This window comes from Columba livia, chromosome 14, assembly GCF_036013475.1.
Source record: "Columba livia isolate bColLiv1 breed racing homer chromosome 14, bColLiv1.pat.W.v2, whole genome shotgun sequence".
Classification (NCBI taxonomy): Eukaryota; Metazoa; Chordata; class Aves; order Columbiformes; family Columbidae; genus Columba; species Columba livia.
The window spans coordinates 13,893,769-13,917,807 of record NC_088615.1 but is presented as its reverse complement, the minus strand read 5'-3'; the positions used below and the strand labels follow the sequence as shown (position 1 = coordinate 13,917,807).

Here is a 24,039-nt window from a genome sequence, read left to right as displayed (position 1 = left end):
TAGGGAGTCATAGGAGATAGCCCAGGTTCGGCACTGGAGACTCCGTGGCTACAAACACCTCACCAACAGTCAGTTAAAGAAATGCAGACCTGGAGCTTAACAAAAGTTGTTTAGGAGTAACAGATCACAAATAAATAATATCTAACATATGTAAAAGTAACTGAAACAGCTCACAGCAATGGACAATAAAAGGTACTATTCGAACAGCTCATTATGCACTGTTTGGATCTGTCACTAGTTGTATCCACTATGCTTTAAGCATTATATTTGACACCTATTCCACCTATGCTATGTGACAGCAAAACGTGTTTGGAAGTGTTCTTGTTCATTATAAGAAACACTAAACCTTTCTAGTTCCATAATACCAACTTGCCACAGCCGTACTCCACTGCCAAGTAGGCTTTGGAATTCACTAGTAATGCTACATTCACCAGGTGACAGTTTAACAAGCAACAAACAGTACAATTTACATCTTATATTTTCCCAGGAGTTGGCTAATCTCCAAATAAAGAGCAGCTATTCACAGTTTCCAGCTTATTTCTGAAGTAACCTCTCTTTTATATCACCCCAGGCATGTTTACAAAGCAAATACTCTTTTATACCATTACAAGCATGTTTTCATACTGCATGCATGACATTGTCTAAAAAAGTAACTTTTAACTTCTGGAATTTTAGCATCTGACAGATCTGCATGATGCCAGCAACCACCCAAACCAGCTGCAAGGAAAAAAAACACCACACAAATTTAGAGCTTTGCACACACCTCAGTAAGTGTGCTTTATGTACATTCTATCAAGGAACTTAAAAAGCTAATACAGCTGGAACACACATCAAAATTATTTATGTAGAATAGTTAATAGAAGTTACAAGATTTATCTTTTATTCATCATTGTAGTGAACATCATTGCTTGATTATATAATTATATCCAAATTAGAAAGTGGTTAAAGAACACAGCATGATACATCAACACTACTTTTTACTGTATGACACAGAGACAGACCACTTGTTCACTTAATTCACCCATAGCCTCAACTGAAATGAACAGACAGAAGCTATTTGAATTCCTTCAGAAACTTTCCAAAGCTCTAGTTTTTATTTTTAGAAAGTTCCTATGCATACTTTTTTTTTTGGGGGGGTGGCGGGAGCAGAAAGGGGAGGAGGGAGAGGAATATACCACACACCAGAAATTTTAAGGATATTAAAACAGAAAGAAGAAATATAAATCCCAAACTCCAATATACAGAGGCTCCAAAAAGGGGCAATCTGCAAGACAGACCACTAGGCCACAGAACTGGGTTCCACTGAAATTAAACTGACAGAGATATTCAAAGTTATGTTGAATTGGTCTGATAAAGTTTAAAAGGACTGTCTCTATCCCCAGTTTAAGAAACATGCATAATCTACTACAAGAAGCTATATAGTACCACTTTTAGCTCAAAAGTCTCCAGTCAAAAGTGTTAACATGGACCAGAACATAAAAATTTACAGAAGCTGATAAAATAATTACTATCTGACCGTATCCTGATTCACAGCTAACAAAATTAAATAGCTATATATCCTGCAAAATCAATGCAGAATAAATGTCAGGTTTCACTTCCTCAAAGTCTATGTTCTTCCTTCTCTGCTTTGTTCCTGTTGCAAACATGGAACTAAAATATCAACACACGCTCTCACATATGGAAATTATATATTGTTTTCCAGGTCATTTACCTTTAGATATTAGAGGTTTTTTGCAAGTGTTGAAGTTAAAATGGCAGACATTTCCCTTTAGACCCATCAACGGTCACTCGATATTCATTTGTAACCTGTCCTGAAGAAGCAATCAATTTCCCCTCCTGGAAATTATATGAATGTACCAACAAAGAAACAAGAACTATCTGGCAAGTGAAAACACTGAGACCTTCTGTATTCATTGGGCCACTCTGATCTACACATTACATTCATGCAGTAAAATGAATGATTTCAAGAAGCTTTTATGAAAATCTACCTGGAATGAAGGAAAACATCAAGTATTCCATGGACATCTTACTTCTTTGTTCATGTTAGAAGCAAAAAGTTTTATTAGACAACTGTATTTCCATCCAGGTGTATGAATCTGCAAATAGGGAGATGTCACACATCCAGATGATGCCACGAACTGACCACAAACTAAACCAGTTCTCAGAAGTATGGGCAAATGTCTTTCAAATACAGGGGAAAACAGGAACTTGACAACAGAAGTTGCAACAGGATGTGCTTCAGCTATTCCAAAAGCTCTGCCTTTGGGACACATCCGTAAAAAGTTCAGATTAAAGCAGTTGACACGGTAACTTACTAAAAACAAACAAAAAACCCCAACTAACCAAACAAAAAGCCCCACCAAACAAGCAAAAAAAAAACCAAGCAAAATCAAAACCAACTAAACAAAAATCCCTACCAAACAAACCACACCAAAACAAAACGTAACAGCATATTTGGTCTGAAGATTATGTTGCGTTTGTCTGAATAATACCTTTCTTAGCTACAATCAGGAGAACAAAGGCACAGCTGCAAATGTGATTACCTTCCCCACTCATCTTTGCCCCCCCCCCAAAAAAAAACAAACAAACAAACAAAAACAAAAACAGAATAATAAATGGGAAGCAGCCAGTGCTGATGAAACAAGGTACAGCATCAAGACACTAGCAGATATTGCCACTGGACAAGTAACACCATTTGGGACAGATTTCTCAGTATCAGTGTCTCAACTGCTATCAGCTACCACGCTAATCACTGGAAAACATTCACTCCTTCTGCAGTAGCCACAATAAAACACTACCCTACCCCCTAGCATCACATCTGAACAAAAAAATAGCCTAGGAGCAGAAACATTCATTATAGAGTCTCAATGACACCAATTTGGCAAAAATTCAATTAAAGAGAAAAGCTGTTAGTAGAGGATGGCTTACGCTCACCAATTAAGATCATTTTTGACAGTGTTACAGGATGATAATCAGTCTAATGGCTTTTATAGATTTCAATCTTCTACAGACTGGCTTAAAATAATAATCCTGCTTTTAAATACCAGGGCCAGCAAGGGCCCTCATTACAGACATACAGAACACCGGAATCCTCATTCAGAATTGTAGTAGGGGCAATATGTATAAATAATACATAAGTAACACAGAAAAAGTACAATGTATCCTTGTGTTAGTTTGAGTTAGAAAAACTGTCTGGTGTAACTACATTAATTAGGGGGTCTCTTCCACCAGTGTTAACCAAACAGAAAGTTTTCTGAGTCAAACATTTGAGTTACTCAACATTCTAGTTTCAGAATCTTTAATTCATTCACCTCAAAGTATTTAATTTGGCATTCATCTCGCTCGCCAGTGGCAGAATCTCCTCCTCCCGATTTTCTTCTCAGCTACCCAGCAGTTTGAGGCACTTAGTTGAAACCAGTTGGATGGTTTTGAGCCCATTCTTCCTAAACATTCAGCTACTGGAGACAGATACTGCCCCATCAGATTTTATACATGTCATCTGCTTGTACCTAAATTTATCAAGGTTGTAGTCTGCAGTAGTTTTGTAAAGAAAGTGCTTTTGATCTACTCCATCACTATCAACATTTCTCAAATTGCTCCCAGACATTGCTTGAAGGAGTCCTTTCTGCAGTTGCTCGGGTATCATAGTTTCTGCATTAAGCAGAAATGTTTCTCATCTCATGGTTTTGAGCTCACTGTTCCTCCCACACATAGCTCAAAGAAGCAGAACTGAAAACACCAATTCACATTCTTCTCTGCTGATCTCTCCACAATCTTCGCTCTTTGGCATTTTCTACTGACCCTGACTTCTATGGTAAGTGTACTTGATATATTTATAAAGAGAAAGAAAAGCCACAGTTCATTCAGATTTTGTGCCCAGGGGATATTGCAGCAGCTGCACAGGTATAATTGCTAGTCAATGACAGGGCACAAGCAGGAGGCCAAAGTGCTGATTCAAGCATACCCTTTAACCATTCCTCTGTACTACAAGGTATGCCTGACAGTTGTTGCAAGTGAGAAAATACAGTTAAGATCAAATAATGAAATACTAATAAAATGTCAGGAGATGAAAGTTACTAACTACATAGATAGTACAAGAGAATGCTTACCGCAGAAACATTAGAAAACAACCCCTAAACTACCTAAGAAACAATAGGTAACACAAGGAAACAAACCAAAACAATCTTCACCACCTACAGAAATCACAGGACAGCATATGGTCTGAGCCTTTCAGTTTACTCTTATGTATTTTGGGGTATACTGACACTTTCTGCCCTAATGGACAAACACAGCCAACTATGATAAATGAGAAATTGCTTCCTCCATGGACTCAGACATCCTCTTCTGATGATCAATGTTTTCAGATGCAATACAGATCAATGTCTCATTACAACATGACCAATAACCTCCAATACTCTGCAGGTCTTCCAACAAGAGAATGCAGGTAGATCAAGCCAGTTGCTAACAGACACCATAATATCCATCTGATGAAACTATCTGAACATGACACAAAGCTGGTTTGCAATATACTTCAACTGGATTCAAGCACAGCACTGATCTCCACATCGCTGACACTGATGCACATTTTACGAGTTACACATCAATTGTTCTAAGTAAAATTTATGGCACATCAGGATCAGATTTTTTTTTCTTTCCCCCACAGCTGTGTTTTTCATCTGTTTTGAAAGTGTATTTTAAAAAATGTATCTGTTTTGTCCCATCACTACAGACTTGCAGTCTTATAACCAGCAAAGCTGTACAGAACAGAGTGTTTGGATATTCTGTGTAAGAGGGTATGCCTGCCCCTGCTTACTGTATGTATAGCTAGTCATAAATTCAATATTGTAGCCTCAACAATGGTTAACAAGACTACCAACATACACAAAGCACATTTAAGAAATAACTCTTAATAGTTTAAATGGTTGTTTGAAATCATTAAATTGCTGTAATAGAACCCCATCAAAATTATTATGTAACCACTGAAAAAAGAAAAACTAGGTTCTAATGCACATTAAAAAGTTTGGTAGTACCGCAATCAAGCATTAAAAATCTGTAAAAGACACACATCAGGATCACATGTTTGGGCAGAGCTTGTGAAAACAAAAGCAATCCTCAGCACTCTTCCATTGCTATAGCCTTCTTTTTTGACGAGAGACTTACACATTTTCCCAAGTACTGCCTATAATCCATATTCAACCATTATTAAATGTTTGCACTATCTAAATCAAGCTAATGTTATACTCCTAAACATCATGACCACCTGAATATTTTACTTAAGCAAACCTGAGTTGAGAAAATGAGCAAATATGCAGTGTCATACAGTAAATCCCAAAGAAGATTTAATGTCATGATAGGGACAAAGCATTATTTATTTTGATAAACAGAGCAACCTGCAGTCCCAATCTACATTCTCACCCCCCTTTTCTTTCTTCCTTCTTATCTCCCCTCAATTCTTGGTTAGCAGGTTTTGAAACTCAGTTTTCTCTTGCTTTAACATCCCTGGACAAAATTAACAGCAGAGGGAGGTCAGATTCCTTCACATTAAGTTAATTCTGTACTGCTTAAAACCAAAATACTAACAGAAAACAGTTTCTCTGATGATTTCCCCATACTTTATGGGCTATTTATATGACTTAGTTTTTCTACAGTGGTATGTCAGACTGCAGCTCTACTTAATACTCCTCAACTGAATATCAACAGATAGTTTCTGTAATTTCCGTCACTGAAATCAATTACAAAAAGAGGATATATAAAACATGGGAACATAAATCTCTAACTTTGTAGTGTTTTAGCAAATTTGTACGTAAACAATTACACAATATATGCTTGGACACCGCAAGCTAGTGAAGCTGCACAGAAAATACAAAATGGCTCTGTACCAATCCTACTTCTAATCGATAGCCCCTAGTATCTTGCACTGAATGGACAACTAATTTGGGATACATTCTGCTTATCTTATGCATAAGCTGCACGAGACAATAGGCCCACAAAGCCTAAATGCCTATTTATTTGCATCCAGCCAAAACCCCCAAATTAATGAAGAACGGTGCCCCATCCTTTTAGTTTATTAAAAATGCAAAGGATTTTGTAACTGTTTTGTTTTTGTTTTTTTTTTTTTTTTCCCCCCCCAGTGCTTGGAAATTCTAGTGCAAGCAGTCTTATTTGTTTTACTAAGCCCATAAATAAATCAAAGTTACTTCTGTCTTGATAAGCAATAAAACTGAAAATTGTTTACAAGGAAAAAAAAGCTTAAAAAAGAGCAATTTTTAACACCCACTTCTACTCTGACATTTTAACCAGAAGCGCCAGTTCTCTTCAGAGAACAGGTCAGTAAAGAGTACAACAAATAATGTTATCTGTGCTTTTATCCCTCTGTGGCTGGAAACACCAAGGTCACCCAAAGAACCTGATCCTGTTTTTAAGAGGGAGAAAAATTAATTCCCTGAGTATGCATTTTCTGTAAGTGCAACAACACTTGAGCAGAAAATAACTAATATGATCCCAGGCACACCTGTAGTAAAGTACTATCTTAAAAGCAGCAAAACAAATAAAAGAGCATTAATAATACCTTTAGCTTTATGTTCAGAACTCAAGAAGTAAAACCAAAAGTGAACTCTAGTTTGCATCAAATTAACACATCTACTATTTAGCCCTCTTATCTGACCTCTTTTTTTTACCTAAAGTCAAAACTTCACACTTGAGGGAAAAACAAACCACACAACAGCAACAGTTTCTCTCAATTTCGAGCTTGTTTCACACAGTTAGATGAGGAAGGGGGAACTACGGTTTACAAATAAAAGTATTTATTGTTTACTGGGTATGAGAACAACACATTTGCCTTTACCTTTCAGAAAATATTTCATGCATTATCATTCAGGAATCCAAACTTCAATTGTAAGAGCTCTACATTTTATTCACAGATTTTGCATTTCTGAACTGGAATAACATATTGCCAAGTTCTCCAAATCAAGCCACAGCCAGCATTTTACTCCATCTTCTAGAGATCACAGAAGAGCCAAAAATACTTAATCAAGAAGTGAAGCAGAGAAAGAAAAACTAACCTCATACTGTGCACCATTAACCATTTTTGAATCTAAACAAACAGTTTGGACTTTTTGTTTAATTATCTTTGACTGTCCTTCTGGCTGAAAAAAGAGCAATTAATACTAGGAGAAAAGATCTAGTGATAGGAAGGCAATTATAAAGCTTTTGTAAACTGACAAAGAAGGTAACTCTTCAGACCAAAACAGCAGAGATTTGTTCATTTGTCTGCCTTGCCACTCAGCCTAAAATGAATCACGGAAAAGGCAACACCTCAGTACTATGGCCAAACTATTGGTCTGCCAGGAGGCAGACTGGAAGACTCCCTTTCTTAGTGTCCAGGGTTTTGATTGCAGGGTGACAATAAAACCCTAGCAGATGTATTGTTAACCCCCTCTGCCCCACTTCTCCCTTCAGCCCCTCCCTCTCCCCCCTTTCACTAAGGACAGGCGATCAGGAGGGAAAAAAAGGACAGAGAGAAGAGAGTTGGAAAAATTAAAAATGTTTTACTAATGCTACTAATAAGAATAGAGAAAACAATACAAAATATATGAAACCAATCTTGAAAGTCTCAGTAACTGCAGAGCCGGCACCGGAAGTCCTGGACTGGATTTTACAGCCAACCGGAGCTGGATTCAGTCTCTCACTAGGCCTCAATTCGCAAGGACGACTAGCAAGATCCTCTCCTAATGCTGGCCATAAGCAAAAAGGGAAAGGGACAAGATCCTCATGATTTCCCACTTTTATATGAAGTATTCACATGAATGGAATGTTATACACAGTTGGTCAGTTTCTTAGTCACCTGTTTCTCATTGCCCCTCTCGTAAGAGCTGTCCATTCGTTATCAATAACTTCACATTCCATTGCTATGTTTACCAAGACATGTATCGGTTCTCCAGGAAAATGCAGCTAATATGAAAGCTTTAGCTGACAGGCAAATTCACTAAAAGAGAAACTTGTTTTTTTAACAAAACCAGGACAACAAGAAATACTCTTCTGAACCAAGAGATCATCAGGAGGGAAATTACACACAAAGCTGGGTATACTACAGCACAATCGTTACATTTCTGTTGTAAATTAATGAGAGAAGTAAACTGACAACCCACTTGAGTTTCACCAAAGTGTAACACCAGAAAATACCTATAGGGGATGAAAAGGAAAAAAAAAAAAAAATCACAAACAACAAACCTAGATGTCTTCAGCAGTTTAAACATGCATTTGATAAACCAGGAATATTAGGGCTCTCCACCTCTTTCTCTCCATCACTGCCTAAGTCACCTTTTGGCAAACGACTTTAACATTCACTTTTCACCTGATAGATCTTCTTGCTTGTACAAGGCATAACTTGTTTTCTTTGCTAAGATTTCATTTCCTCCCATCTCAGAACTTGATGAAATCTATTTCTTAGTTCCTCATCTCCCAGTGAAAGCTGACAACAAGTATCAGACAAAATGTAGCTGTCCCGTATGAAGTAATTCATTTCTGTCAAAGATTAGACTTTTTTTTCTCTTAACACAAGATGACTGATATTGTTCTGCAAGATCCAAAAGGAACAATTTAACCACTTAAGTACTGAGAACTCGAGGATCAGGTTTTCTCCTTAAAGCACGTAATCCACTGGGTGAAAGCAGGTAACTGAGATGGAAGCCTCTGGAATGCCTATTAATTTCCTTTCATTTGATTTGAGGCTTTAACTCACGATTAATCATCCTAACCAAGTATTTTTTGCCATATAACATTCAGAAAAATAGTAATATTAAAAAATTACACATTTGACAAATCCAACCAGATGAAACTTATTTGCTACTCTATACAGCGCGGACTAAATTTCTCAGGCATGAATCTGTTTTATTTCCTCTTGTTAAGCTCACTTTATATTTGCAGTTAGTCATAACCATTTCTTATTTAATTGAAACTCATTTCTCATGCAACTTTGCATTTCTCTTAACAACGTTAAATTCACCCAGGCAAAGACAAAACATGTGAGTGCAACGTGCAGCCCCCCAACAATGAAAGGGGAGGAGCAGGGGAAGAAAGAAACGGGCACTTCTCAGGTATCAACTAGCTCACCCAAAAGCACACATCTGGAGAGGGACAAGGTGGCGACCTGCGCCACGCACCCCAAAAAGACCGAGAGACCCGCGAGCTGGCCGGCGCAGCTGCGAGCGCCCCCCGCCGCATCCTCCACCTTCCAGAAAGCTCCAACCCCTCCGCCCCAGAGAAGCCGAGGCAGCACCGCCGGGCCGCCCCGCCGCTCACCTGCGCCCGAACTTCGGGGCCGGTCCCTTCACGTTCGACTGAAAACACAGGAGAAACTTGCGGGGGCGTGGGGTCCACGGGTGTTCTTGGGGCGGGGGGGGGGCGGGGGGCTGCGGCCACCCCTTATCTCACCTCAGGGCCGCGGCGGGAGCGGGGAGGGACCCGCGCATGGGCGGCTCGTGAGCGCGGCCGGACCGCGCGCAGGTAACGCACCCGCTCCACAGAGCCCTCATCATCAAGGACACCTGAGCTCGGAGGAATGGCTTCAATAGTTCGCTGATTCTACGAGGAATAAGGAAAAATAGACATACCCTCCCCCAACAAACAAACAAAAAACCAAACAAAAACAACAACAACAAATGCCAAACCAACCAAGCACACACACAAAAAAAAACAAAACAAAACACAAACATACAGAACCCAACAAACCTAACTTGCAAATAAATGAATAAAATAATTTAAAAAAAATTCTTCTAAATGGCTAAACTCCCTCAGAACTCTGTTAAAGGGAAGGGCTGGTGATTAAATTTGCTGAGCAGGCCACAAGACCAAGCATACCATAGTATTTAGTTAATAACACTTAATTGAATTGTATTTTACAAATGGACGCTGGGAATAACAAACTAGATGTGAAGCAAAGCTGAGCTTGAAGTTTTCACAATTATGTAGATGAAATACAGAACAAAAGATTTTGGTGCTGGCATCTGATGTTTTCCTCAAGAAACAGAACTTGGTGCCAAAAATTCTTGAGAATCAGCTTTTGAAAGGTTAATTAGGTTCTCCATAAGCATTTCAATTACAGGAACAAGACATTATCCCATTTAATATGTATCCCAACACTTCCTATTTGTTTCAGATTTTCTCTGCCACAAGTTTTTTCTATTGAAGATAAGTGTTATTATTCTTAACTTCCTCTGACAACTTCATGTTTACAACAAACATCACCCCTGGAGGCAAAGGGCTGGTCTAATCAAGATCTGTAGTTAAAGTTGTTTACTTCTTCCATCAGCAACAGGAAACCTGCTCTATTCAGGGCAGCACAGCAGCCCAGAACTGAACTATGTGCTGTGTTTCTCACACTGATCCTTACATCTGAATTCTGCAAGATGAAGCTGTACTTGAAGACCCAAGATACCCTCTGAGTAGACATGAATTATACACAGAGCTGCCCAACCTTGTTAACTGCACAGGATTAGTCATGCAGAAATTCTGGTATGTGGTGCACCCTCTGGATTTCATTCTAGTTTCGAATTAGAGGGAATTAGATGTAGTTATACAGGCGTTTGTGAGATCAGAAATCTTTAATGTTTTTTTTAAAAAACAGTTTTCCCAAAAATGTAGGTTTATCAAGAGCAGAATATTTTCAAGAATATTCCAATTTTTCCTCACTCTGAATTAGCAAGTATAAGTAACAATGCTTCAACAAGATAAAAAGCGGTTAGTTTGAATTTAATTACTTCAATTTCAATTTAAAGTTTATAGCAGAAAATAAGAGTAGTTAGGGTGGTTTTAATAAGTTCTATTTCAAGTCAAATAAACAATTCTGAAACATTAAAAAAATCGGTCACAGATGAGTAAAAGGAAATGGAAGTAGTTGTGAGAATAAACTGTGCACCACTCTTTCCAGCAAAAATACCATGTCATTGAACAGGCTGTGCTTGGGTTTGGGGATTGGTGGTGGTTTGGTTTGGTTGGTTGTTGTTTGTTGGTTTGTTTGTTTTTTGTTTGTTTGTTTGTTTTTTTTTTTTTCATATCCATAAGATTAATTTTTTACTCCTGAACTTAATAAGAGCAGAAATCCACCCAATGTCTATAATTCCTATGGACTATTGTTTGTGAGGGAAGATAAACTGATGCATAAAAATGTTCACACAATATCTGTGTTCTTGCTGTGTGTCTTTCTTTTTTTTCCTTCCCTGTGACTGTGCAAACATTTCATTAACATATAGGATGAGTTTCCCTCAGACTGTTCAAATTAAATCCAAACAAAATTTGCCAATCCTGAGCAGACTGACATGATGTCTCTGCATTTCACAGATCTATAGTGGTAAGCCTAAATTAGTACTCATTCATATAAATGGTGATAGTTCTGTTGTTTTCAACAGAAGTAGGATTAGATTTCTGGTAACAGAATCCAAGGAAAAAGACCACAGATTTTTCTCATGAAGCTTCAAGCATTTTTCCAAATCAACTGGAAGCCGAGGCAAGGTTGGCATGAAAAAAAAATCCTAATAAAAATCTCTTTCCTTAACTAGGAATTTAGTCCATGTATGTGTACTCTTAATAGATTAATTAACAATGGACTTGGTAAGTACATCAGCAATCAGACAGCAGGTACTTAAAGAAGAACCTGAAAGATATGCTAGATCTATGACAACCGTGGTTTTACTAGCTGGCCATTCATAAATGATCAAAGTATTTATAAGAAATTGCAGGTTTTGGAATGGAAATAACAGTTTTCCTTTGTCTTAAATTTTACCTTTACCTGGGATAGGAAATTTTTATTTTCTTTCTTAAAGGAGGCTATGTCATAATTTTAATGCAATCTAAAAATCCCTCTGTTCTCCTCATTGACCCCATCTCCTAGTGTTAATCCTAATCAAAGCCACAAGTACCATCCCCGTAGGCATTAAAAGGAAAGGTTTCCCAGTTTTCAGGATTTGTAACTTCAATTATTTTGGCAATTATTTGCTACAAATTCATTTCTGATCTTGTTCTATAATCCCAGTTATAGTTTCTGATCAATTATTTGATGAAACTTCAAAACAACAAATCTTAATTTGCACCTCATGCAACATTATGTTTTATGAGTGCTCTAAGGGCTGGCTATTGGTAGAAATATCTCAACATGAAACAGTAAGTCTTCCCTTGGGATTTAAATAACTTGGCATTTTTTGTGTAACAATTTAATTAGCAAAATTATCAAGGGAATACATTGCACTATTGCAATATTTCACAAGTTTTCAGTTTCCTACTAGCAATCCTTTCCCCTCTAGTCCTCAAAGATAGATCTAAGTTATTGAGAAGAACAATGGATCATCCCTTAAGAGACACAGATAAAGCTGCAGTCATTTTAAAATTTGCAGAGCACAGAAAGCACCTAGAGTACATAAGGGTCATTCAAATTAATCAAATATTAACAACTTAATGAATAAGACTGGAACTGGTGGAGGAGCGTGGTGTGTGCATGTGTAGTCATTCCATCTGAAGTTGCAATTTTAATGTTTAGTGAAGCTGCTTTTTACTGTTATGCTCTTATCTGGTGATTTTGCATTCTGAACAGTCAAAAATAATTTTTCTGTATAATTTTTGCTCCTGTAACACATTTGAGAAATCACATAAGCACTCAGTATGGTAGTGGCTCACATCCCAACAGGTTTGAGAATAACAAAAACTTATTGCACAATGAGGTACCTTTGTTTCTTGGATTACTACCCTTGTTCTAAAGGAGACCTTTAACATGAATTCTGAACGAGTAGCAGCAGCTGATAGAAACAACAATCAGGAGTCAATGATACCAGGTGCAAGCTAAGAGAGAAGCATAGGGCTTTCAGGACCAAATCTATGTTAGAACCTCACATTCACAAAAAGCTTGACTGCAATTGCCACCTGCAAAAAAGCAATTTGGAAAAGACACTGCAAAGATAAGGTTAATGGAATTTTCCTAAAAGCAACTCCCAAGGGATTCTCTGTTAAAGGAACCACTTTCCACTTTGGATCACAGTTTATTTCAGTTATCGGTCTTACAAATTTAAGCAGGCTTCTGACAATATAAAGTGTATAAATAATATGCTGCCTTCTTTGAACTCTTACAAATTAGCCAGCAGTGAGATTCAAGTGAAAGACCTCAAAATAGCATCATCCAAACAGCAGAACTAGTTCTTCCCACAAGGAAACTTGAAAGTGAATACCAATGGACTAACCATTTATATTCAAGCTGGAACAGGAGCTCTGTTGACTTTTCCATTTCATTCAAATTATGAATTCTGTCTGAGGAGGAAGGTACCAGCAGAAGAGCCATAGATGATAGAGCTAAAAATAAGTACATAAACAGAAACTGTGGAAACTGACATCATTACAGTGAAATGGGTAGAAATTAATAAGGTTGAAGGCAAACTTAAAGAGACAACAAATGAATGACCCAGGTCACTCAGATGCTCATAGGTAATAAATTTCCTAAATTTGGTTCCTTTCTGTATTTTAATACAGGGCTTATAGAATACTTTTACAGAGGAGAAAAAAGAAAATACTTTTAACAAATAATTTGTAAAAAAACAAAAAAATCCACAAAGGTGTGGGATGAAAATATTTTATTCATTTCCATGGAATGCTCAAGGGAGATGACATTTCCTAATTTTAAGGCCTAAAATAGAAATATGATATTGTGGAATATGATGGGATTTAGGGACAGCAGTACTAACATTGTCTAGTAGGAAATGCAACAGCATTATAAAAAGGATAAATTTAGACTTGTGGACTGCAAGTGAGGGTTTTTTGTTCCAAGCAGTACTTCTTATTTCTGATCCAGATCACAGAATACAAGCCATTTATTCTGGAGTGCTCTTGTCATGTCATGGTACTGAGGCGTTCAGCCCTCACTATCAGTCTGCAGACATTATTTAAAACCCTTGTTTTTATCTCTAAGTTAAACAGGTTAATTTTGCAGAAAAACAAGGCATACTTAATTCACCTGCAAATCAGATGTAAAACCATGAAGCTCCTTCTCAGTCATACCAGAGACAGGCTATTGTACATGCTGTTCCCAGTTTGTAATGAAACAGAGTTTTGCCTTCAAGATATTTCTTGGAATTCATTTCATACACGACATGGATACTCCCTTGTCTGCATTGACGGAGAAATATTAAAGTAACACTGCTTAGTTATTTGTTACTTCACTGGAGAGAGGTCAGTGCCTGGTTAGCATCCCATACATGGAAAAGATCATGAACGCATTAGGACTGACAGTCATCTGAGTTTTAGCAAGGTCTCCCTATTGGGAGCAAAGAAAGTAAGTTTATGAAAAGCAAATCATCCTAAAATTTATTCTCATGATGTCTACTCATCCTAATTTTTTTTTCTTATGATGTCTACTTGTAATGTTGAACTCTTACTTTACACAGCATATTTTCTACGTGATTGGATCCTCTTTAAATGATATTACATAGAATGATATGAGCAAACATAGCTATAAAATGCTTGTCCCTCTGTACTATATTTATCTGTAAGCACACATGGACAGTGTTATAGAATAGATTGCATTGTGAAAAACATTGCTCCTGTTTCTATTTATTGAAGGAGGACTTTGATGTATTCATTTAGCAGTATAAGATACAATCAATGATCCTGAGCTTTCTGCTGTTCCCTCTGTGAGTTACACAGCTTGCCTTCCCTCCAAGTCATTGAACAAGAAGACAAAAAATGATTATTTAATCCATAATTCTATCTGTATTGGTATGAGAAAAATATAAGGACATCCCAGTTCAGATTACATTTTTAATTTAAGGCTGCGTGTGCCATTTTGCAATAAGGGAAAGAGCATTTTTTTCTGGCCTGTCTGTGGTAGATTTTTAGAACTTGAAGGAAAGCTCCATATGAACAGAACTGCAATGTTAGCCAACCTGCCAATCAAGCCACTAATCCTCTACACATCTCTACCGTCAGGAGACAGATACCTGGAAGCTGGTGTGTAGGAGATAAAGAGAAAACTTGGACAGGAACCAGAAAATGTTCAAAACAAAAACTAGACGCATATGTCCAGCTATCTTTTCCTAAAAGAAAAAGAAATCTAAAATGGATGATACAAAAGAACTTTGACCTCCACAGATAAAACAAACGAAGCTGCGTGCACATACTCATTGCTGTCATTTGCTTCTATGTAACACTTGTACAGTACTTTGTCTTCATGGCATTTGCAGACGATAAAAGTACAGTATTCACGACAGCAGAAATGACTGCATTGGTTAATTTTGAATTATGTCAGTGACTGTGGAAAGCAATTTTAACAATTTAAAGAAATACGCAATATTTTTATTTCCAAGTCTTACATTTGGATGCAATGAAAACAGAGTCAATTGGATAAGCAACAAAAACTGTATTATGGTATCCAAAACTCACTGGTCATTGAATACTAAGTATAATTTTCTTTTGTCCACTGAGAAAGAATGAAATGTAAGGATCACTGTAACTATTCTGTGCATTTCTACTCTTTTCTGACACATTAGGTTCAAGGAGATAAACTGAAATAATTCAGTATTTTTTTGTTCTCATTAGAAGTTTTCTTCAGACAGATATCACTTTTATGAATGCCATTTCTGCCAGTAAGTCTTGATCTATAGCACATACACATACCACTCATTAAAATAATTCGACATTCCAAGTTTAGTTTTGAAAAACACGAGTTATAAGAAATGTTTGTACTCAGTAAGTTGATTATCATTTTAATATTAGGTTTATCTTAACACTGTGCATGTGAATACTTGTAGTTATGAATGAGAATTTTGCTTTTTGTGAATATTCTTGCAATACTGACTTAAAATTGGCTGGTTCACTAAGTGTTCCTGCCAGTAAAGTAATTTGCTGGAATACTGTTGGAAAGCAAATACAGAAGGGGTGTGAATACAGTTAAAGAGAATTCATTTGCAAACCAAATGGATGGTGGAGGAGGAGTTGCATTCGATGAATTCAACAAAGACACTGTCACAATAAATACAGGAACATTTGGCAAGAATAACCTTTGCAAGACTTAACCTCTGTTCAGCAAAGGTATCCATATCAGTAAAGTTCCTGCCTCCGTGCAGATTTTTATCTATACCAACAGATGCAGAATTGGCCTACTGAACAGCTTGGAGAGCCACATCACTTAGACTAATATTAAAATTTGAAGCTAAAACTGAAATGGCTTTTCTAAAGAGAAACCACTGTATAAAAAAAAAAAAAAATAGCAATTGTATATAGAATGAGGTAAAGTTATGTAACATTCTTTGTTAAAAAAGTGCACCAGGTACTACCATTATTGTCATGAAACTGTGGGAAAGAAGTCCCCCAAAGTTATGAATTCAACATTTGCTAGCTAGGATATTTATATTCTCACTGTCCTATTCAGGAGAGCACAAGAAAATAGCCTTTGACATTAAAAAAATCCAGGAAACTAGTTTCTTCTAAAAATCACAAAGAAACTGCTGTTTATCTCATACTTCAAGACAGTAGGAAAGTTCACCCCCAGTTATGGTCACTTCCCTTAGGAAAAATAAATTCTTCTCCCCAGAGACCACATCTCTGCTGTCTGTCACTGGTTGCTCATAGCTGATCTGTCCTAACTGTATACTGGTGTTACGCTATAAAAGTGGATTAGATTAATTTATGTTTCTGCAAAGGATATGCACAGTTCAGGGCTGCCAAACTATTTACACTTGAAATGTGTCAGAATAACCAGGGCAAGGAGGTTTTTCTTTATCCTGAGCTATATGGACAGCAATTGTATCAAAACCCAGGAGATTTTAAAATTTATATAAACAATAAGAAATGCATTTCTGTTTTCTGAACTTATATAAGTCAATACAGCAATGACATAACATAGGTGCATTTCCCTAACCACAGAATCATTTTAGTCGTCAGAGATACTCAAGATCATGGAGTCCAACCGTTAATCCAACACTGGCATTTAAACCATGTCCCTAAGAACCTCATCTATACATCTTTTAAACACCTCCAGAGATGGTGACTCCACCACTGCCCTGGGCAGCCTGTTCCAATGCCTGACCACCCTTTCCATGAAGAAATTTTTCCCACTATACAATCTGAAACTCCCCTGGTGCAACGCAAGGCCATTTCCTCTTGTCCTTCTATGCCCTTCCTGGTTACACTCTAATTAGTTACAAGACCACAACTTCACTTGTGATGTGACCTCCTGAGATGCAGTACTTTGTAGCATGGCAAGTAGCCTCTTGCCAGACCATCGAGCTACTGCATAAGTCTTCCAATTAATGATGTAAGTGGTGTTTGCATTACAAAGAACCGGAAAAGCAGAAGGTCCACAGTATGCTTTTCAAACAGAATGTTAAGAATAAGCGGTGAATCTACAAAGGATTGAAGAAGAAATAATTAAAAGCAACAGGGTCAGAAAGCATTTCAGAGTTGGGGTTTTTTTTTATATTTTGCAAAGGAAATGAAACAATATACATAAAAGGAGTTTTTTCTTTTTTTTTTTTTTTTTGGTTTATAGAGTGAAAGAGAACAGGGAACTCTGTACTCTGAAAACACAGCAGAGGTAAAGGTAATCTTGGTATTAATTAAATGCAGAGTAATTAAGAATATATAGAGACAGAACCAGAGGGAGCCGCCTAAGGTATTGAAATCAGTCCCCTTTTATCACAGTGAAGACAAGCCATTAATACTTAGTTCAAGATTTTCTACAGAACACATACCTTGCACTCAACAATGTTTTGCATCCACACATCTTTTTCCATACCTTATAACAAAGTTCATATCAAGTTAAAAACTAACAGCTGTAACTATTATATGGTACAGGAAAAAAAAAAATATATAATAATAATAATAATAATAAATCAAGAGCACTCCTGCAGTATTATAGGATTGGGCAAAATACCAGACTATTATAGAAAAAGTAATCCCTACCTAGACAGGAGGACAACATTCCTCCCATTTCAATGTCTGTACGGTTTTTATCAGTCTGACCTTGAGAAATTTTGATTGCAAATGCCTAAATCATTTAAACTAAAGACTTGAACTTTAGACACACCAAACAGAACCTAGATAATGCATCTAGATGTAAGGGAAGCACTGGCATACTAGCATGTAGGACTACTAGAGATATGAGGTTAATACAAGAACTGTAAAGTTGATTAAAAGTTGTTTAAAAGGGAAATAGCTGCATTGGATATTGAGGATGAACAGAAAGAGCCTCAAAGGTGGATGTCTTGAAAGACTGATCTTGGGGGATCTAAGCAGAGGCAGTTACCACACTAATTCCCATTAGTACTGACAACACATCAGTAGCTTAGAATCAGAATGGTTTAGGTTGAAATGTTTTCCTCATATCCAACCTAAATATAACGTGTCCTTTTGAATAACAGATCATTAGAGAACATTCCATACAGTAACAAAATATTCCTTTTTATGTGACCTCCTGCGGATTTTAAGACAGCAATACAGCAATAAAACCCACAATTTTTGGTGTCAGATATTATCTGCTTCCATTTTTTCCCCTTCTCTAGTAATAGTGTGATGGAAAACATTTCTTCTTTTGGTGCCCATAAAGATTTAAAAGGTGAGATAAACTCTGCCTACTCTAAATACACTTTAATTATTTTTATTTGCAGTAAGTGACAAACCATGTTATTGATGCTGGGATCACCGAAGGATTTCCCTTAGGAAATCAGGCTTTTTCCCATCCCAGACAAATACACTTTATTTCCTTGAACCATTAATTTAATATCCTTCCTTAAGTGCTTTTAAAGAATTGTAGTGTCACATTGCACACTGAGTCACTTGCCTGGGAAATGCTTTCACATCTGAGACCCAAGTATAGTTTCTGTGGTTTTATTTCTATTTTGCCATCAAAGGTGGAGTAACACCCAGTCCTTGCTATAAAAGACTATCCCTCTGTAGGATAGACTCTGTGTGTGTGCTGTATCCACCCCTCAGAGCAGGTAAGAATAGCACAACAGACACAGTATGATAACAAGACCATCTTGGCAGCAGAAAACAACTGTCCATTCTAGATTGCAACATTCTCAGGCACTATTAGCACACACTTCTGTTCCCTTACCACTATACTATGTCTCCCTAGCAATAACTACAGAAAGATTTTATATTGCTCATTACATATTTTTTCAGTATGAAGATGTTCTTGCCTTTTTTGTTTTGTTCTCAGAAACTGTCCTAGGTTACAGCTCCCCTCTCAACTCTATGTGGCTTAAAAGAAATGACAAAAAACTTAGTCCTTCGTTAAGTTAGAAAGGTAACAGTCCCATGGTTCACTTCAAGTTGACAATGCACCTGGGACAATTTGAAGCTGTTTGTAAACAAAAACTGACTTCAAAAATTATTATAGTATTTAAAAAAATGTGATTTTTGTGCCTCACTCATCATTTTCTCATAGCCTGTGACTTCAGGGTGCCGCCTTTAGACTTTTCTCTACAAACAGTGGATACTGATGCTGTTTAGAATGAACACAACGTCATTTGTCACCTGAAATACTCATTTGGGAAACCTCCTCCACTAGTAAAATCCTGAAATATAGTGATAAGAAACCATATTTTTTCCCCCCTCTCTTTAAATTACAAGTTTCAGTGAGTTTAAAGGTCTGGTGGCTTGTCTGATGGATAGTACAGCCAGTAGCTTTTTAAAGTCATGTGGTAGGTTGGATTCCCTGTTGATGAATTCAGTTTATATTGAACTTAAAATAGTAGTGGTAGAAAACTTGTCCTGTTACTTCACAGTAACTTGCTATAAATCAGTATAAACTCAGTTACTTACAATGAATTGTACTCTGGTAACTGGAAACTAGACTTTACGATTGCACAGACAGAAAAGCTATTAAAAAGAGCTCCTTTCCCTAAAATAGTCGCAAGTTAGGAGTTGTAAGCCTGAGACATCTTCAAAACCCCAGTTAAAAAACAACTTAGTGATCGGGAAAATAACCAAATATTAGGAATCTGAATGTAAAAACCATAAAACATAAACAGTTGCAGCTACTATTTTTTTTATAAAATACAGATGCCTTGTAGGTAAAGAAGACTGAAGTCAAATGATTAATTCGGCCTAATCTCTTAAGTGATGCATTATCCACATGATATATGCTACTGTTTCACGCAGACTATGAAGATATAAACATTCTTAAGAATATATATGTACATAAATATATACACTCTCTGACACATGTGCACACATAGATCTTCTGTCTCTCCACTTTCATCTCCTTTCATCCATCTCTCTCATCAGAGATGCACACACACCTCAGCCCAAATGAAATAATTCTCACTGCTTCAGTTGGCTACAGTCTTGAGTTCAAGCTAGTGATTTCTTTTTTCTTCTGTGTTCACATCTATATTTTTTCTCTACAGGATTTAAAGCCTGAGAAGCATGAAAGATAGAATGAAAATAAATTTGAATTCTATATTATAATAAATGTGAATATCAAAAGACTCTTTCACAGCTGTGTGACTGCTGGCATTTGTAAAAAGTCAAAGAATCCTGGAATATAAAAAGGCAGAAACACAGTTGGTTTTTCAATCAAGTGTATGGAGAGAAAGAAAAAGGAAAAAAAAAATCTATAGGAACAGCAAGAAGGTCTAGGGGTGGGTGACAGGTAAAACCTATTTCCTTAATTCAAACAGTCATTTCTAGAATCACTTGAGCAGGGGGTTGATATGAAAGACTGACATATTCAGTTCTACTCTTTAAACTGCAGTTTGCATTTTACCAGCAGTATAAGGAAGAAGATGAAAGATGTCCTTCCTTATTCTTCACTTAACTGAAGTGTCTATTTAGGGTGACATTTAATAAAAAAAAAAATATACAATTTTTGTCTAGTTCTTATTTGTATTACCAGAGTCTCTAGGTTTTCTTGTCATAAACCACAGCCTTGCTGTGATAGTGATTCAGGTGCTGAGAAATGACTGAGTGTGACCGTAAGCACACACCACATTCTGCAATGCTCATCGCCAGAAGGGGACAGGATATCTTTAATCTGCCAAGTGAATTCCTGTCTGCTGTTCAAAAACTGGAGGAAAAAAAAGAGATCATCCACTGCTAGAAAGTTTCTCGCTCAAGAGGAAAAAACAACTGGATACAAAGACTCAGTGAAATGATACTCTTTAGTTTGCCCTATCAGCCACCTAATAATATCCAGTACTCTCCTGGGAACAAATGTTGAAATTAATATTAAATATAATTTTGGATGGAAAAGGAAATAACTTTTCACTATGTTCTCCTGAAATATTCTAAAAGAGACTAAGTTCTTAGTGAAGTATAAGGGAAGCTACTCACAACAGGGCAATGTCTATGCTCTATTTTGTCATCTCCCATTATTTGAACCTTTTCATTTCCCTACCTCTTTTAATCTTCAAGTTATCCTCTTTTTTTTTTTTTTCATGCATTTGCCAGGTTCCAGAACCATACCAATTACAATACCTAGGGATTTGTTCTGAAAGTAGCTGAAATATCAGGCTTGCTTCTGTGCTCTCACACCAATGTGTGTACAAAACCATACAGACACTAACGACCACCTCAGTGAGTTTGTTTGCATATTACAGTTCCTGTTAGACAAAATACAAGCGAAAAATCAGACATTATAAATACAGCATACTGATAGCCAAAGAACCAAATTTGAAAACAAGATACATAAAATGTTTTTTATATGGAAGCTGATGACTAAAAATAAATAATTAAAAAAAAACCCCAACAACAACAACAAAAACCCCAACAAACACAACACAAAAAAACAAACCAAACAAACATGAATAATACTGAAGGCTATTTTGAGGCTCTTTTTGATATGTTGCAGGCTAGCACAGCTGGAGGAAATGCTGTTCATTTGAAGACTGATAGAACTGCTTATGTTTACTTGTTAGTGTGTTTCTGTCTTAAAATAGGTTGGCTATTGTTTTCTTCTTTTAATGAATAAATAATTTTTTAATATTTCCTATTTGCTGGCTCTTAGACAACTATACACAGGCATGCAGACTAGTTATTTTATTTTGTGGGTAAAAAAAAGTATAGAAGTTAGTTACGGATGCAAGTGGTGCAAATCTTCAGATTCTCAGAATTCATCCATTTTGGTTCGGTCTCCAATCTGTTAAAATGCTTCTAAGCCAGAAGAATGTTGGTGGCTTACAAAAACATATTTTTATTGCAATGCAGAAATAGTATTTTCTTGGGTGCATGTCATATCTAAATGTGTCATATGGAAATAGCGTAGTTGCTAGAATATAAAGGTAAATGTCAATTGGAAGAGAGAGTATTTGATCTGAATCTTCTGTGGACAGTTTGCCCTTTGGATAAGCAGCTACTCTAACTACGAAACACTGGAGAATGCTTTGCATATACTTTGCTTTTTCCACATACACCAGTACAATGTTTTTCAGCGGAGTAAGGTGACTGTGTTTGCCTCTAAAACAAAACAGGACACCTGCAGTTGAGCTCACGGGTGATGGTGCCATTTGAGGTTGAGCTTGGCTATAGTGAAAGTGTCATTTAAGCAGTTTGTGAAATAGCCCTTCCCAAATATTAGATGACTGCAATAGAACAGTTGTTTTTTGGAATAGATTTCACAGAATTTTGCATTGTAACCATAACAATTGCACTAGAGAAGAAATTAATATATGTGTGTGTATGTGTATCAGTATAACCAAAACATCCTCCCTGCATTCATATGGGAATTCAGGAAGGCCCCTTAAATTGGGAAGGCCAAGAACAAGCGTACTCATGTGTAATACCATGTTTTGTTTGATTTCAACCGAGGTCTATACATAGCTTGACAAAGTGCAAAAAACAAAACTAATCTAGGCAATCTACAATAAATTAATACTTATCTCTAATGAGTTGAAAAAGTAAAAGGCCAGAGGCTGAGCTTTTGACAGTCTAAGGAACACATCTAGTCACTGGAATCCCAACCTTTGACACCACATTGTCAGAAGGATTTGTATTCCTTAAATAATACTTAAAAAAACACAGGTGCTTTTCATAGGAGAAATATAATAGGACAACACAAAACCAAAATCATTCCAGTAAACGCTCAGAATTGTTCTCTATTTTTTATTTATATTCAATTCTTGAAGACTTGCCTAAAGTCTAAATCCCAAATCAGCCTTTATGAAACTGGCTACATCAAACTAAGCTGCTCTCAGTGGGCACATTGTTTGAAGCTGCCTTTTTAGAAGTGCTTGCATGTTAGCTTTTTTCCCCTTGACCAGCTCTAAATGGTAATCTCTTTAAAGTTCCATTCAGCTCTAGAGAAAAAATAATTCTTTTGTTTGTGAAAATCTTACAAATTATATAAACAATACCGACACTTCTATCACAATTGTCCTCAGTAATGCCTCAGAAGAACAGGAAAATACGGTGAAAATTCACCTGGAATGAATTTCTACCCCTTACCTAAGTATTAGCTCAGGGCAGGAATGTAAAGGTGATTTATTCTCCCTCTTCCATCCGACCTCCACTATCCAGTGGGTGGCTAGATGCCTCAACAATTAAATATCCAAAGCTTGTGTGCTCCACAGCGACATGAATCTCAAGCTCAATATCCCTCTTTTTTTTGTGGATTTTTATGAAGACAATACATTTTAAACAGACTAGAAACGCAAAATACATGTTTGAATAAGCCAAGCAGTCATATGACCTCACAACTATATACAACACAGACTAAAACTCTGAAGATTAATTTTGTTTCACAGAAAAATAAAAATCTCAAATACTATTTGTGAGTATTTATCAGTGCTCAGTCAGCAGGCACTACGAGTTTACTTTCCGTAGCTCTGCTGTACATTTTTATGCCGGTTGTCAGCACTATTAGTCTCATACGGATCCTGTAGCCCATGCCCACCCCGCACTGACACTGAAGTCACTGTGAGTGAGAGCCACAGATACCTGGAGATCAGACTCCTCAGTGCCACATTTATAATGGACAGAATAACATCTAGGGAATGTTTCTAACTTTCACGTTACGTTGAATTATACAGGAACCGTAATTTTTACTCCTATTAGTGAGTAACCGCA

General features: G+C 36.8%; 2 long non-coding RNA genes across 2 annotated transcripts in view; one reads left to right on the top strand and one right to left on the bottom strand.

The window, feature by feature from the left end:
• LOC110359545 (uncharacterized) overlaps positions 1-24,039 on the bottom strand; it is a 399,216-nt gene that overhangs the window by 203,176 nt on the left and 172,001 nt on the right. The gene's annotated exons all lie outside the window — the stretch shown is intronic.
• On the top strand, positions 3,719-11,175 carry LOC135575423 (uncharacterized). The gene is made up of 2 exons (XR_010466207.1): positions 3,719-3,814; positions 6,921-11,175. It is a non-coding gene; the product is annotated as an uncharacterized LOC135575423 (long non-coding RNA).